The sequence below is a fragment of the Dermacentor albipictus genome, chromosome 7 (genome assembly GCF_038994185.2).
Source record: "Dermacentor albipictus isolate Rhodes 1998 colony chromosome 7, USDA_Dalb.pri_finalv2, whole genome shotgun sequence".
Classification (NCBI taxonomy): domain Eukaryota; kingdom Metazoa; phylum Arthropoda; class Arachnida; order Ixodida; family Ixodidae; genus Dermacentor; species Dermacentor albipictus.
Window position 1 is genome coordinate 112,518,453 of NC_091827.1, and position 14,676 is coordinate 112,533,128.

A 14,676-nucleotide genomic window follows, 5' to 3' on the forward strand; every position below is an offset into this window, starting at 1 on the left:
AAAAAAGAAGAGCAGCTCCATAGGTTAGCCATCATCAAGGATACTTGGGCTCCATTATCAAGCTCCTATGCTTGAGAATGCCTGGGGGGCGTTTGGCAGGCGTTCTCTGATCATGAACAGAAGGTTGCCATTATCCCTCAAGAGAAAAGTATATACCAGCTGTGTATTACCAGTACTCACGTACGGGCCAGACATCTGGAGGCTTACGAAAATGGTTCTACTTAAATTGAGGACGACGCAACGAGCTATGGAAAGAAGAATGATAGGTGTAACGTTAATGGATAAGAAAAGAGCAGATTGGGTGAGAGAACAAACGCGAGTTACTGATATCTTAGTTGAAATCAAAAAAAGAAATGGGCATGGGCTGGACGTGTAATGAGGAGGGAAGATAACCGATGGTCATTAAGGGTTACTGACTGGATTCCAAGCGAAGGGAAGCGTAGCAGAAGGCGGCAAAAAGTTAGGTGGCCAGATGAGATTAAGAAGTTTGCAGGGACAACATGGCCACAATTAGTACATGACCGGGGTAGTTGGAGAAGTACGGGAGAGGCCTTTGGCCTGCAGTGGGCGTAATCAGGCTGATGATGATGATGATCAATCTCCAGTATGCCGTCAACGGAACACCATCTACGACTTCTTCAGTTAGGTTCGTGTTGGTGAGGAGGGTCAACAGAAGATTCGAACAGGACGAACGTGACGCAGCGCTACCCCCAAAAGCTGCATGATCTAGTTTTCCGTCCATCTGTTTGGCGAGGAAAGCGGCGAGGCTGGTGTGACCGGGACCGACGGCGTTGATGCGACGGCGATCGCACAGACGAGCAGCTGTCATGGGCATCGGAAGTAGGGTGCAGAAGGCGAGGTGAATAACGGCGATTGTCGGCGTATGGGTGAGGAGCAGGGGATGAGCTGCAGTACAGCGGCATCCAGATCGTGCGGCAGTGGCGGGTTACATGACCAACCTGGTGGCAGCGGAAACAGATCGGTTTGTCGTCTGGAGTTCGCTCTTCAACAGGATTGAGTGGTCTGGGAGCAAAATAGTGGTCATTACAGGTTGTGATCATGTGAATGGGCGCCGAATCAGGTTGGGAGACAGAGTGAGCGGTATGGATGCCAAGGTTTGCAATTCCTAGCCGCAACAGCTACTTGGATAACGGAAATAGTGGGGGCCGCTTGGTCAAAGGTACCGTCAGTGGGTCGTGGATGAAGGGGGGCTGGACTGGCTGCTTCAATCTGATGGCGAACGATACGTGTGACGTTCTCTTGAAATGGTCGTGTGGCGGTATGAGTGGAGCAAGAGGACGTGGAAGAGGTGTATGGGAGCCGGGAAAAGCGTGGTACGACGCGGCGGCTTTTGGCTACCTCTACGCGGTCGCATTCTTTGACGATGGCGTCGATGGTAGAAATTTCGTTATAGACGATCAAATTGAAGGCATCGTCCGGGATACCTTTTAGAATATGGCCTGCTTTGTCAATCTCGGTCATGTGCTCGTCAGCTTTCCGGCAAAGCGCGAGCAATTCCTGTATGTAGGAGACATCCGATTCGGTCGGCGACTCAACACGGGTGGCAAGCTCTTTTCGTGCGGCCTGTTGGTGACCTGACGGGTTGCCAAATTGGTCGCGAAGCTGCGCTTTGAAAATGTCCCAGGTGGAGAACTCGATCTCATGGGTGCGAAAGCAGACACGCGGTGTCCCGTTCAAATAAAATAACACGTTGGGAAGCATGATGGTAGGGTCCCAGTGGTAGCTTTGGCTAACACGCTCATACATGCTCAGCCAGTCGTCGACCTCAACGTCATTTTGGGCGGAGAATGTCCCAGGATCACGAAGACTAGGAACCGTAACGTACATTGTGGTTGGTACCGCAGGTGTATGGAGCAATGGGGTGGGTCCATTGTAAGCCATGGCTGCGAAGACGACGGTGCGGCCGCTTCAAAGCTCCGTTGCGAGGACGGAGAACGTTTCACCGCCACCACAATGTTACGCGAAGGCCGAATCAGTAAGACGAGCAACTATTTACTGGTTAAATTTACAAAAGCGGTTTCAGCTCTGAGCGGTAAGATTCACCGCGCGAACCCAGTTCGTTCTTCCTCCTTTTTTCTCGAATGATGGCGCCCACGCATCTCGTTCAAACAATGAAATTCCACACGCATGTAGCAATATGCTTCTTTCGTGAAATGAGGAATCATACATTGCCGCTTTTCCACCGCAGCGAAACGAATTTTGACACAAAAGAATTCTTTCGACATGACTTTTTTATAATTTCGAACTCACGGCAAATTGAGAATTACGAGGCATTCAGCGAATTGCGTGATAGCAGACGATCTTTCGCTTCAAGCCTGAACCTGGATCGCCTGCTTTTCGACGCAAACCGCTAGGTGGTGGTCGTGGTTGCCTTCGTTGTAACAAAAATGGCAGGAAAGAGAAAGAAAGCTCGCGATGCAATATGCTGCATAAACATGCAGGGCAGCAGAAGAAAGGAAAACTCGCAGAAATTAGGAACAGTTCATTAGAGAACAAATAGGAGAGTGTGTGGTTACAGAAACGCACCTTAGAGACTCGGAAGAACCGCCCGTTATTGAGAATTATGTTTGGGAATGGAGCATCAGAGCTAAGTCGGAAAGAAAGGGAGGGGTAGTCGGAATGCTCATCCATCAGGGAGCCAAATGGAAAAGAGTAAATTCGCAATGTCAAGAGCATCTTTGGTCATAAGGTAGAATGAGTATAAAAAAAGCTTGGCTGGGCGTTAAGCAATTGTGGACCGCAAAAAATTGCACAGAGAAGAATAAAGAGTTCGTGTAATGCATAAGCGCAGATAATAAGGGTTTCGGGAATGTTGCTGAAATAGTCCTATTAGTTGACATGAATGCCCACATACAGGATTTAGATGGCTATACGGACAACAACGGGAAGTCAGTGCTAGAACTTTACGAGCAACATAACCTCGTTATCGTGAATACAGGGCCTAAGTGTGAAGGGCAGACCATGTGGGAAGTGGGAAACCGGCAATCAGCCATTCATTACTGTCTGATGGCAGAAGGAATTCATGATAAGTTGAGAGAAATGGTTATCTAAGAGGAAGGGTATAGCAGCATAGGGAGTGACCATAAACGCGTCATTTTGTAAATGGGATATGTAGTTAGGAAAGGCAGCAAGGAGTGCAAAATGGCAAGTCCAAATTTGAACGCTGAAAAAATAACAAATAAACTTACTAGAGCAGTGAAAGAACTTGGCAAATGGCCAAGTAAAGAGTGTGAATCTAGGAAGCTTCTAAGTGTAATAACGACAGAAATACGGAAAGAGAAACAACGTGTTCGTTGAAAGGGAAAAAAAGAAACGGAAATGCTGATGGAACAGGGAGATACGAGAAGCGATTGCCGAATGACTGCAAGCATCCCGAAAGCACGTGAAGCTAATGAAGGCGCAGTTGCCACCGGATGAAGTAGCCAGTCAATGGGAAATATACTGGGAGAAAAAGTATGTGGTTGACATACTGGCCCAAGCAAGATAAAAAGGTGGAAGTGAACGTTGGTTGACAGAAACGGGTGAGAAAAGGAAAGCCGCATCTAGAATATTTTGGAACCACATAAAATATGTAGGCAGGAAGTCAACAACAAAACAGCATATCGTCGACGAAGATAGAAACAAACTGGAAGGGGAAGCGGCAATAAATTACATCCGAAGAATAACAGCCGCACCTTTCCAAGGCAATGACGAGGTGGTGTTTGAAGAAAAAAAGAGCCTGAAAGAGACCCACGTGGAAAAGGAGCTGGTGCTGACAAATTTCAACTGGAAGAAAGCCGAAGAGAAAATTCCTAAGCGCACAGCCACAAGGCTAGACGAGGTTCCCATTAGGCTGATTAATGAACTAGGATCAAAATGTACGGAACGTCTGTTGAAAGCAGTGGAAAAAACTTTAAAAGATAGACGAATACCAGACAGTTGGCGACAAAGTAGAATTAATATAATTTAGAAATGTAAGGGGCAGACAGATAGAATTAACTCGTATAGACCATTAACCATTGCATCGGTAATATACAGGCTAGCAATCAAGGCAATCAAATTAAAGCTGCAAGCATAGACAGAGAATAAAGGCTTTTTGGGAGAATTCATAATGGCTTCAGAATAGGTAGGCGTTTGGATGGTAACTCATTTGTTCTTACCAAGTGTATTGAAATATCGAAAATAGAAAGGAGACCGTTATATGTGGCCTTTTTAGATATAACAGGAGCCTATGACAATGTAGAACGCAACCTCTTGTGGTATATTCTGGAATCGGACGGCTTACACTCTTAGAAAAAAGGTAGTCGCAAGCGACTCTTTTCGGGGTGTATCTGCTCGTCGCACATATGATGACCTTTTGGGTGGTAACACGTACTCTCCTGGAAAAACAGTGCGGGCGACTCCCTCACAGTACCCGTGACTCTCTCCCACAAGGCCTACTGAGGTGTATGTATTACTCCCAAAGCAGGAGTTGATGCGAGTACCTCAGTGGTCCATGCAAATACCCCTTGGTAGTCAGCGGTACCCCTTTGGAATGGCAACAATGACCCTTCCTAGGGTAGTCATCTGAAGACTCACAATGGTGGTGTACATGACTACCATGGCAAGAGTTGTTTAAACTACCTTTTGGGTGGTAACATGTACTCTCTTGGAAATACAGTGTGAGCGACTCCCTCAGTACCGGTGACTCTCCCGTAAATATTGAGGTGTATATATTACTCCCAAAGCAGGAGTTGATGTGAATACCTCAGTGGTCCATGCAAGTACCCCTTGGTAGTCAGTGGTACCCTTTGGAATGGCAACAATGACCCTTCCTAGGGTACTCATCTGAAGACTGACAATGGTGGTGTACATAATTACCATCACAAGAGTTGGTGAAACTACCCACTGGTACTGAACCAGACCCTTTGCAGCAACTGCTGTGAACTCTGCCTGGGTAGTCAATAGACTATCTCGACGCTAACATGTAAGCTCACAACCTAACAGATTTTAGTTTGTATGATGCAACAAATGCCTAGTTATTCAGCCTCCATTATATGTTATGATAAACTGCAACACTATAAACAACTAAAAAGACACTGAGCACATAGCACTACAGTGAGTGAAACAGCAAGAGCAAATATTTCACTACTATCACTGTATTAACCTCAAATGCATCAATGGGCTATACCTGGCAAAAACAGAAGACAACAGTCTGATTTGCTAAGTAGGAATCAATGGCCAACTTTGAGAAACACTATGCTTCAGTTTACAAGGCATAATAAACACCTGCAATATGTCCAAACTTATGAGGTAATGTAGCATTTCAGGCATTTGAACAAGGATTTATTCCTTTGCCATGACAAATGGCTCATTTATTTCAATATGCCATGGAGGCATACATGGGCAGAGGAATTAAATTTCAATATTGATATTAGGCGACAAATTTACAATCTCACCAAATCTAAGCAATCATACAGCATCGATGCTAATGGAAGAAAAGAAATATGCCTAAAGACCAGATAAATGCAAAACCAGACATCATAAATAGTGCCAGTTCAATATACCCGTGGTGCCTGCATAGTAAGTACATCCCTTAATGTTTCAAAAGTGCAACTTCTTGCCCATCATTTCATCCAATTTGTCAAAAAAGACTGTTGTCTCACCTCCTAAATGTTTCCGTTAGCACTGCCTCCATGTTTGCGTCAAATGCTGCCTGCTCCGGTTAAGATCTGAAAGAACAGCACAACTGTTAAAATTTTGTTAACATTTTATTCAATAAGAATATGAACACATCACAGTAACCTTTAGCAAGAGCATATATAGTAATCACAAGGAACACTTATTTCTTATAAGCAGAGAATCCAGTTTACAGCAGGAAGAGAGGAGCCTGAGAATAGCTATAATGCATCCGTTGATGTTCTCTTTGAACGAACCACAAATGGCTTTGCCATCAGGGCATATCACAAGCCCACACATGTGGATACACAATAGGCAGAACATATTTAAAAAGGTATAAAGATATAAGTATAAGCTCATTTTCCAGATTCAACTGGAGGGTAGGTTTTTGGCAAAAAGCTGCCTGCACAGTTTGAATGCATCCAGAAAACCCCTACAAGCAGTAGCACACGAGTGGTACAGGAAATCTTCAACAGACACACATAGAATAGTCACATTCAATATAGAGAAACATTCACTATTTATGCATACAAAGTCTTTGCATCGTCGCACAAAATTTGAACAATAAACTCGAAACGCTGAAATCGTCACACATATGTTCAGAAATAATAAAAGTAATAACCAAGCAAACATGCAGCATCTTCTAGATAAGACATAAAATCACATTTCAACAAAATATTTCCGCAGCTCAGCTTCGGTATACCTTTTGTATGTTTATACGTGTATAGAACATGGGACAGGTTATAAGACAACATTTGTCATTTATAATTAGTGCGAAAACATGGTATATTTCATGTAATAATAGATCTTGTGTGTATGTTAGCACGACGCATGTCCAAAGATGCCAGAGCAGAATAAAAATAGGCAGTGGATGCCGTTGAAAAATAAATTTGTTGCACCAACTTAAAGTTATACAAATTATTGACGCAGATAATATTATGTGCTTCAAAAGCACACTTGGAGGTAGTTGTATTATCAACATTAGCGATAATTCGAACAATTTTCCTTTGCAGGACGAGAACCTTATTTTTTGTTTGTTTTGGTCATTGTGGCCCATACTAAACTGCAGTAGTTAAGACGAGAATGTACATGGCTTCACTTTGCTGTAATTTGAGACAACAGCTGTCTTCCAATAATGGGGCTCACTGCTGTGAACTTATAGCATAATGCCCTCCAATGTCATATTTTCACATGAAATCTACAGAATGTTTCTATTATACATGAAAGAAATGCAAGCGGTGATTCTATGGGGGAATGACACTGAGCTATTGCCTACTGAACTATCTGCGTAAGTGTGAATGACAGCATCATTAACAGAACTACCCTGCTGCTTTGCAAGGAGTCACTCCATCTCAGTAACATCAAAAGCGGGTTGCGCGCATCACAGAGATGAGACAAAGTTCCAAATAAGGGCCAGAATTATGTAGTATTGTTTATTGATAAAATAATGCTCACTATGTTCTGTAAAGTTAACAATGCCACAGAAAACAGCTAATTATAATGGCCACCGGCAATTCAGTGCTGTGACATACCACGTCTAACGACTGCCTCATAACACATGATCCTTATGTAATACTCTAATGGCACTTTCCTTTTGCAGCAAGCAGGTGAAGTATTAAAGTACTGCAATGCACTTGCAAAGCAGCGTTATTTCCCCGTAGTGGCATCAAAACCACATAGTAAAAAGGACACCACAGGTACAGCGTAGATGAAGTGTATTCTGCAGTACTGTATAAGTGCTGAAGCTTCCTTATTGGTGCTGCTGAATGATTTTCATGCTGCCTAGTTCCTGTTTCGTAGTCTCAAAAGATTGTGGAATGATCAACACATTGCGACCAGAGTCGCTAAAGTTATACATTCACATTAATTGGAACCACTTAATTTGTTTAACCCTTTATTGACCACGCATATAAATACAAAACAAATTCTTTTATACCTAAATATGCAAAAGACATTGAGAATAAGCATAATCAACGAAAATAAAGGATATGTTTTAGAAACTCCTTTAGTAGTATGGGGGAAGAAGTGGGCTTCTCCCCAAGCGACTTATGGCTGCGTTTGGAATCTGTACAGAGAGCTCTTTGCATATGTGTACTATAGGTGTACATTTCTTTGCTTTGTCTGTCTGAGGTCACTACAGCAGGAGATCTTGCACTGGTCTGTCTCCTCTGACCGTGCTTTCCAAAGGAAACGAGTCCCATGTCTTTTTTTTTTCATCCTGTGTTCCTGCTCTAAACCAACAAATTACACTTGCTGCCAGTCATTCAGTGTTGGCTCAATACATTTAACAAGAAACTTCTTACAGAATGCCAAGAATCAGCTAGAAAAAATAATATTTTTTAGTACGCTCTATGCAGAACTCATCAATGAAGGGTTAAAACAACTGAAGTGTCAGAGCAGCACAGCCACACACTTTTCACTACATCTTAGCATGTACATCAATATACATTTCAGTACGAATGCTGTATTACTAGTCTATAAATGCATCTACCACTACATCTTGAACTAATGTTTCACTCTAGGTTCAAGGTGGCGATGCGATATGATATTTTGCTTCTTTGATCACCTACAAAATCTCTGATGACAGCGTTGCAGATATAGTTGATATAGCCGGATTGCATATTTGCATTTGTTAATAAAAAGGTATCAATGAAACGAACAATTACTATCGTGAGCAACATGAGCAGGAACACGCGAGCGCGTGGGAAATGGCCTCGAAACCGACGTGGGGCGATGCGTTGCGGCCGCTGTAGGAAACAAAGTGGAAAGGGCGCCGCGGTTCCGCCAACTGTCGGCACTCCCGCCTCACTAGCGTTGCTGCGTAACGGCACCGGATTGCATGTCACCGGGCGCTAGCGATGATAAGGCGGTTATGGCATGCAGGGCGTGAACCGCGCTGTCTGTAGTTCAGCGCAAAATACCGCTGTTAACCTTTTTTGTTCCTTTTTTCTTTGTCTGAGTGTGCGTATGTGGAGCGGTCAGACCCGACTCTTAGATATTTCCAAGCATGCGACAGGGAATATTTTCTCGCCGACTTCTTAAAAGGTCTATTGTAAGGCCAGTCGCACCTTTCATGGAAACGTTCGAATCTTTGATGAACAAGAAAAGCAGTAAAAACGCTACGTCACGGCCGACGCGCATCTTTAATTTCTTTTTCGTGGCAAATGCTTATAAGGGAGACCACGACTGCCCGCGGTTAGAAGTGCGTTTCAGCGTCCTGCGATGTCCTGAGTGCCGTTGAATTAGCGGGAAGAAGTCGTTGAGTTGTGGAAGAAAGCTTACTCGCAGCGAAACATTGCTGCCTTGACGGGCTGCCGGTTGAACAGTCAACAGGATAGTGCAGGCGTACCGAGATGAAGGACGCATTAAGGATGCGCCGCACGAGAGGCGACCTCGCGCCACGTCGGCGGATCAAGACCTACAAATTGTTGCTGCAGTCAACGACAAGCCATTTCTAAATGCGAAGGAGGTGCGCAGTACTCTTGCCCTGGAACATGTAAGCGACAGCACGGTGCGGCGAAGGTTAAGGGAAGCCGCCCTCCGTAGTCGTATCGCTGCTCAGAAGCCCCTTCTCACAGTTGCCAACAAGACTGCTCGCCTAAAGTTCGCTGTCGATCACCGCAGCTGGAAGGTCGAGGATTGGAAATATGTCATCTTCTCTGATGAATCCACGTTCTCAAGCCGCTGGGACCAGCAGAGAAGAGTGTGGCGCATGGAGAATACGCGCTTCTCTCCGCAGAACGCCAAGCAGGTGGCCGCAAGTGGACGCACGTCAGTAAACGTGTGGGCGGCTAATTCGCGGGATGGCCTAAGTCCCATTGTAAGAATCCCTGGGAGATTTACGAGTTCTGCATATTGCACATTGCTGGAGCACGAGATGATCCCATATGCACTGAATGGTCCACACCCGGATGGGTATTATCTATACCAGCAGGACTTGTCTCCCGTTCACACAGCAAAGGTCGTGGCACGTCTTTTAGGCGAACTAGGGGTAAGGAGCTTGGAGTGGTGTGCGAAGGGTGCAGACATGAACATCATAGAACATGTTTGGGCACGTATGAAGGCTAACCTTTCAAGACTCTCCTTGGACTCGACGACCAGTGATGAACTGTGGGAAGCCATAAAGCGCGAGTGGAAACATCTTCAAGATGACAAAGCCTTCATCGAGGCTCTCTACGTGTCTCTGCCAAAAAGAATGGAGGCCGTCATTCAAGCAGGCAGAGCCATGACCCGTTATTAACGCATGAAGCCTGCAAGGAAAGGTCAAGCTGTAACACTGATGTATTGGGATACTTTTTGTGTGGATGAAAATTTTGTTACCATTAAGCAATCGTCTAATAAAACCTTTAAATTCACTGCTGCGTACAACTTTTCTTTGTTCACAATAACCGAGACATAGAAAAACACGCATAACAAAACAACCCTGCTTTTTCCTGCGTGCGAGCGCTATTACAGGCGCCACAGTATCACGCCGGTATCATTGCGATACGTTCCGCAAGTATGATAAAAAGAGAGCTAGAGATATTTTGCGCTCAACTACAGACAGCACGGTCCACGCTCTGCATGACATAACCGCCTTATCATCGCTAGCGCCCGGTGACACGCAATCAGCTGCCATTACGCAGTAACGCTAGTGAGGCGGGAGTGCTGACAGTTGGCGGACCGCGGCGCCCTTTCCACTTTGTTTCCTACAGCGGCCGCAACGCATCGCCTCACGTCGGTTTCGAGGCCATTTCCCACGCGCTCGCGTGTTCCTGCTCATATTGCTCACGATAGTACATCAAGAGAAGCAACTAAATGTTTCAATTAAGCCACATAAAGAAAGGAGAGTCAGTTTATCTAATGAAATATGCTTGCAAACTTGCAGCTGATCACCTGTCTTCAAAATCCAGATTTTGAGCATGTGTCACAACTTTCGCTTGCCTTTCTTGCTTTCACTTCTTCATCGACTTCAGGGCATCCTGGTGGCATTCCCTTTCGCATGTTTTTGTACTTGTTTCTTAGGCACATATACCATGAGAACTGGAATGAAATCAAAGCAATTGACTTTACATACCTAATCAACCGATCAATGACTTCCAGTTTTCAGGTTTTGAAAGAAACTGCAAACACAGTACAGTTAAACATGGAGTTGTCCAAGCTTGCTTTTTACACTGTTTCCTTCATGTTCCAAAATGTACCAAGTGAGCTATTTTAGCACACCTTTCAACCCAATATCTGAGAATTACTTTCAGTATTGGTGTTGGTCAAAACTCTAATGCATAAAAACGGCTACAGGTAAAAAATATATTATTTAACCAAATACATATTTAGCTGAGCATGAAATTAATTTTACAAGAGGTGGCCATATGCATGCCAGATGCAGAGGTGCTGTTGATATCTTCATATTTAGTTAGGCTGCAAAGCTTTAAAACCACCACATATCTACTCAATCACAAGCACACAGACCTGAACCGTTGGAAGCAAGGATGGCCATAAAGTTTACAAAGTACTAAGAAAGGCTTTGGCAGCATGCTTAACGTAAAAAAAATATGGGATTTTATGCGCCAAAACCACGATCTGATTAAGAGGCATGACACAGTGGGGCACTCCGGAAATTCGGATCACCTAAATCTAAGTACACGGGTGTTTTTGCATTATGCCCCCATCGAAATGCGGCTGCCTTGGCCAGGATATGCTTAACATCTAAAGGTGCAACAGAAATAAACAAGAAGTTATAAGAAAATGCTCTTACATGAGCAAGGTGCAGTGTGTCCCTCAGTGCTGGGTACTGGTTTACGAGGCTCCTAGCAGCAACATTGCACAATTTATTTGGGTACCTGATGTTTAAAAAAGCATGCATCAACCTTCGACATCAAACAATACACAAAAAACAATATGCAACAGCACTGTAGAGCAACCATTTCCATGAAATAATATCAAACAGTTGAACTCTGAGTCGTCAGATGGGAGAATTTAAGTACACTGCACCATGAAAGCATTAGGTGCGTGACAAGACCGAGGTTACAGAATTGATCAGATGTATTTGACAAAGGAGAGGGGTAACATTTAATTCTTTTGTCCTGCAATAGCCAAGACAAACTGATATTTATGACCTGAGTTCACAAACTCTTGAAATACTTTCACCAAACAAGATGTTATAAAAAGTTTTAATTAATATTTCAAATTAGCCTATTACTAAAACATGCACACAAGGAAAATTAGCCATGAATACAAACTTGAAGGAGCACCTCCTATAAGAATTTACAAGGGCAGCTTATTAAGCTAGTTGTTTATCCATTATCGAGAGTGTACAGTGCAAAGGTCAAACAAGGACATAGACACAAGCACTGACTACCAATGGAGGTTTTGTTGCTGAATACACATAATAGTGATATAGCTGTCTGAAAAATAACTACTAAAGAAGGAGAACAAAGCAAGCCATCAAGAGGCACACGAAAAAATGTAGAGTTGCGTAAAAAATGCTGGCCGTAGGTTTGATTTCCCAGAACCTTGAGCTCTCTTTCTGATAAGGCAATGGATGGCTTGCTCATGTGTGCACTCTGCTCCCATGCCAATTGTGCTACTTCAAGTATGATATGGGTAAGACCATCCCTGTGCTTGTGAATAACTGACATTCTTTCAAACCAAGGAGTGCAGCCACGCATGCTAGTATGATGTGCCTAAAAAACATTCTCTGCCATTGCGCACATTATATGCATGTTCGCACAACCTCTCATGAAGGCATCTGGCAGTCTGCCCCATATGACAAGCGCCGCATGAAAGAGAAATTTCATACACAAACGTTTATGCGGAGTCAACATGCCAAATCTTTCGCTTGACCTTGCATATGCCTTTCTGACTGCCCTATCAGGAAAAGAGCTAAAGTTTTTGTGGAAGTCACGCGAACGGCCTGTATTTGTGATGCAATCTTACATTTTTTTTATCTCAATTTCCAGCGTAGTTCATTTTTTGCCCACTCGTCTGCTTTTCTTGTTTCTGTCTTTGGAAGTTAAAGTTTTTCAGAAAGCTCTTTCACTTGCTTGCGTAAATTCGGCACATTGAATAATAACATCTCAGTTGACAGTCCGCACTTCTGTCTATGTACTCGTTTACCTTTGTGGTGTACACTACCTATGATAACTGTAACCAGCAGCTAAAGAAGCTTTATTCAATGCGTCATTGTAGCACCCTCGCCCACTCATAAACCCAAGACTCATGGCAAGGAAACCATGGAGGATATTGCTCCATTGAAGCATGATATAAATCATGACTGAGTGTTAACCTTTCTGTAGCTTTCGTGACTGTTTTTTGTGAAGAAAGAGGAATGGAAGTAGAAGAAATGCTGCTGGTGGCAACCGAACCCACAAATTTGACATGATGTGATGTGACATGATGACATGATGTTTGACATGATGTGACATTTGACAGTGCTTACAGCACTGCCCCAATTCATCTAGCCATGACTGTCTTTCCCTCCTGGTAGCCAAACCCCCATATTTCACATGAAACACGCAGCACTGTAAGAATTCATCTAGCCACAACTGTCTTTCGATCCAATTCACTTGGTATTTGTACACCTGCATGAAATGTAGCACTGGTAGTGTTAGGGCCCGTGTTGTTAGCCAGTATAAAAAAATTGGCTCAGGGCTGCAATGTCGACATTGCCATTGAATATTTAAATTTCGAGGTACTGAATGAACTGTACAAATTCAGAACTAGTCAACGATGTATCAGTGATAAAAACATTTTGAACCAACAACTCCATATACACTGCTAAACACTTAAAAAGGCACTACACAATTTGGACATTGTTCGCTGCCCCAATGCAAAGCTTTAGGAAAAAAATTTTTCCCCTTGGTTATCGAGAGTTTTCAAGGAGAACTACGCAACAACTAAGTTATAATGATGAATTAGACAACAAAAACTTGTTTTGATTATAGACACCTCCCACTTGCCTTAGTGACATAACCGCATGAGAATGGAGGGTAATACGCTTTCTAATTAACATTGTGCTTACCATTCATATTCCAATACAAGGTTGGAAAAATGCGTGACCGAACATAATTGAGACATTTACTGTGGAATGAATTCTCAATAAGTACATTCTATCCCAACTTTATTTACATCTGGCATAGGTTGGCAAACTGACGCATGAGTCGACTCACTCAGACTGATCTCGAAAGTGAGTCTCAGTGAGTCCGACTGAGTCGAATTTCTGTAGGTCTTAGCCCGAATGAGCCCGGCTGAATAGAATTTTGGTGAGTGTGAGTGAGTTCTCATTATTTTGCTGTCCAATGCATCAAGGTAATTGTTGTGACTTACATTGTCTGAGATGACGAACTGTAGGGAATACATTCAATTTTCTTTTGAAGATTGTCAGGCACGCCTCGTGCTGTAATATTTCAGAGGTGTGCAGCATTGTCAATGGGCATCGGAGGCAGTGTGTACGTTGACAATTCCTTTTACTGTCCTTTGACGGCATTCTCCACATGTCCAACTGCTCTACCAGACAACCTCAAAAAGAGAAGTATTCATTGAAATCAACAACAAAATCCAGTGCTAGAAAAACAAAAGATGTGGTATCACAGACTATCACTCCAAATGCTCAAATTTACCTACTATATAGTTAGTGATGAGCTAAGAATACAGGAAGGGCTCTTGATAAATATGGGCACATTTGCCATGGCAAATGGAGCCCATTGCTGTTCAACGATAATGATGTACGAGCAGCAAAAATCACTGACTGAGACAACTGAGTCGTTACAGCATGAATAGGCTGTTAAAACCAAATTTAAGGAGGAATTTTGTCACCCCCTATACAGACACCTCCTTACCAACACACCGTAATCCCTCTCCCCCTTTTCGTATTGGTACCATCTACAAGGAAGGCGCATTATTGGTCCCTTCACAGACATTGGTACCATGAGCAAAAAGCTCCCCCGCCAAGGTGAAACACGCAACCATAGAGACGCACCTGCAAACATTCCTTCTAAGGAGAACTTGTTGTTAGCTACATCGTCTACAGAGGTATTGCGT

At 43.5% G+C, this 14,676-nt stretch overlaps 1 long non-coding RNA gene across 1 annotated transcript; it reads right to left on the reverse strand.

Annotated features, from left to right (window-relative positions):
- Positions 1 to 10,611: 10,611 nt before the first annotated feature.
- Positions 10,612 to 14,061, reverse strand: LOC139047637 (uncharacterized). The gene is made up of 3 exons (XR_011507278.1): positions 13,963 to 14,061; positions 11,393 to 11,477; positions 10,612 to 10,680 (listed from the first exon to the last, which is right to left on the reverse strand). It is a non-coding gene; the product is annotated as an uncharacterized lncRNA (long non-coding RNA).
- Positions 14,062 to 14,676: the final 615 nt, after the last annotated feature.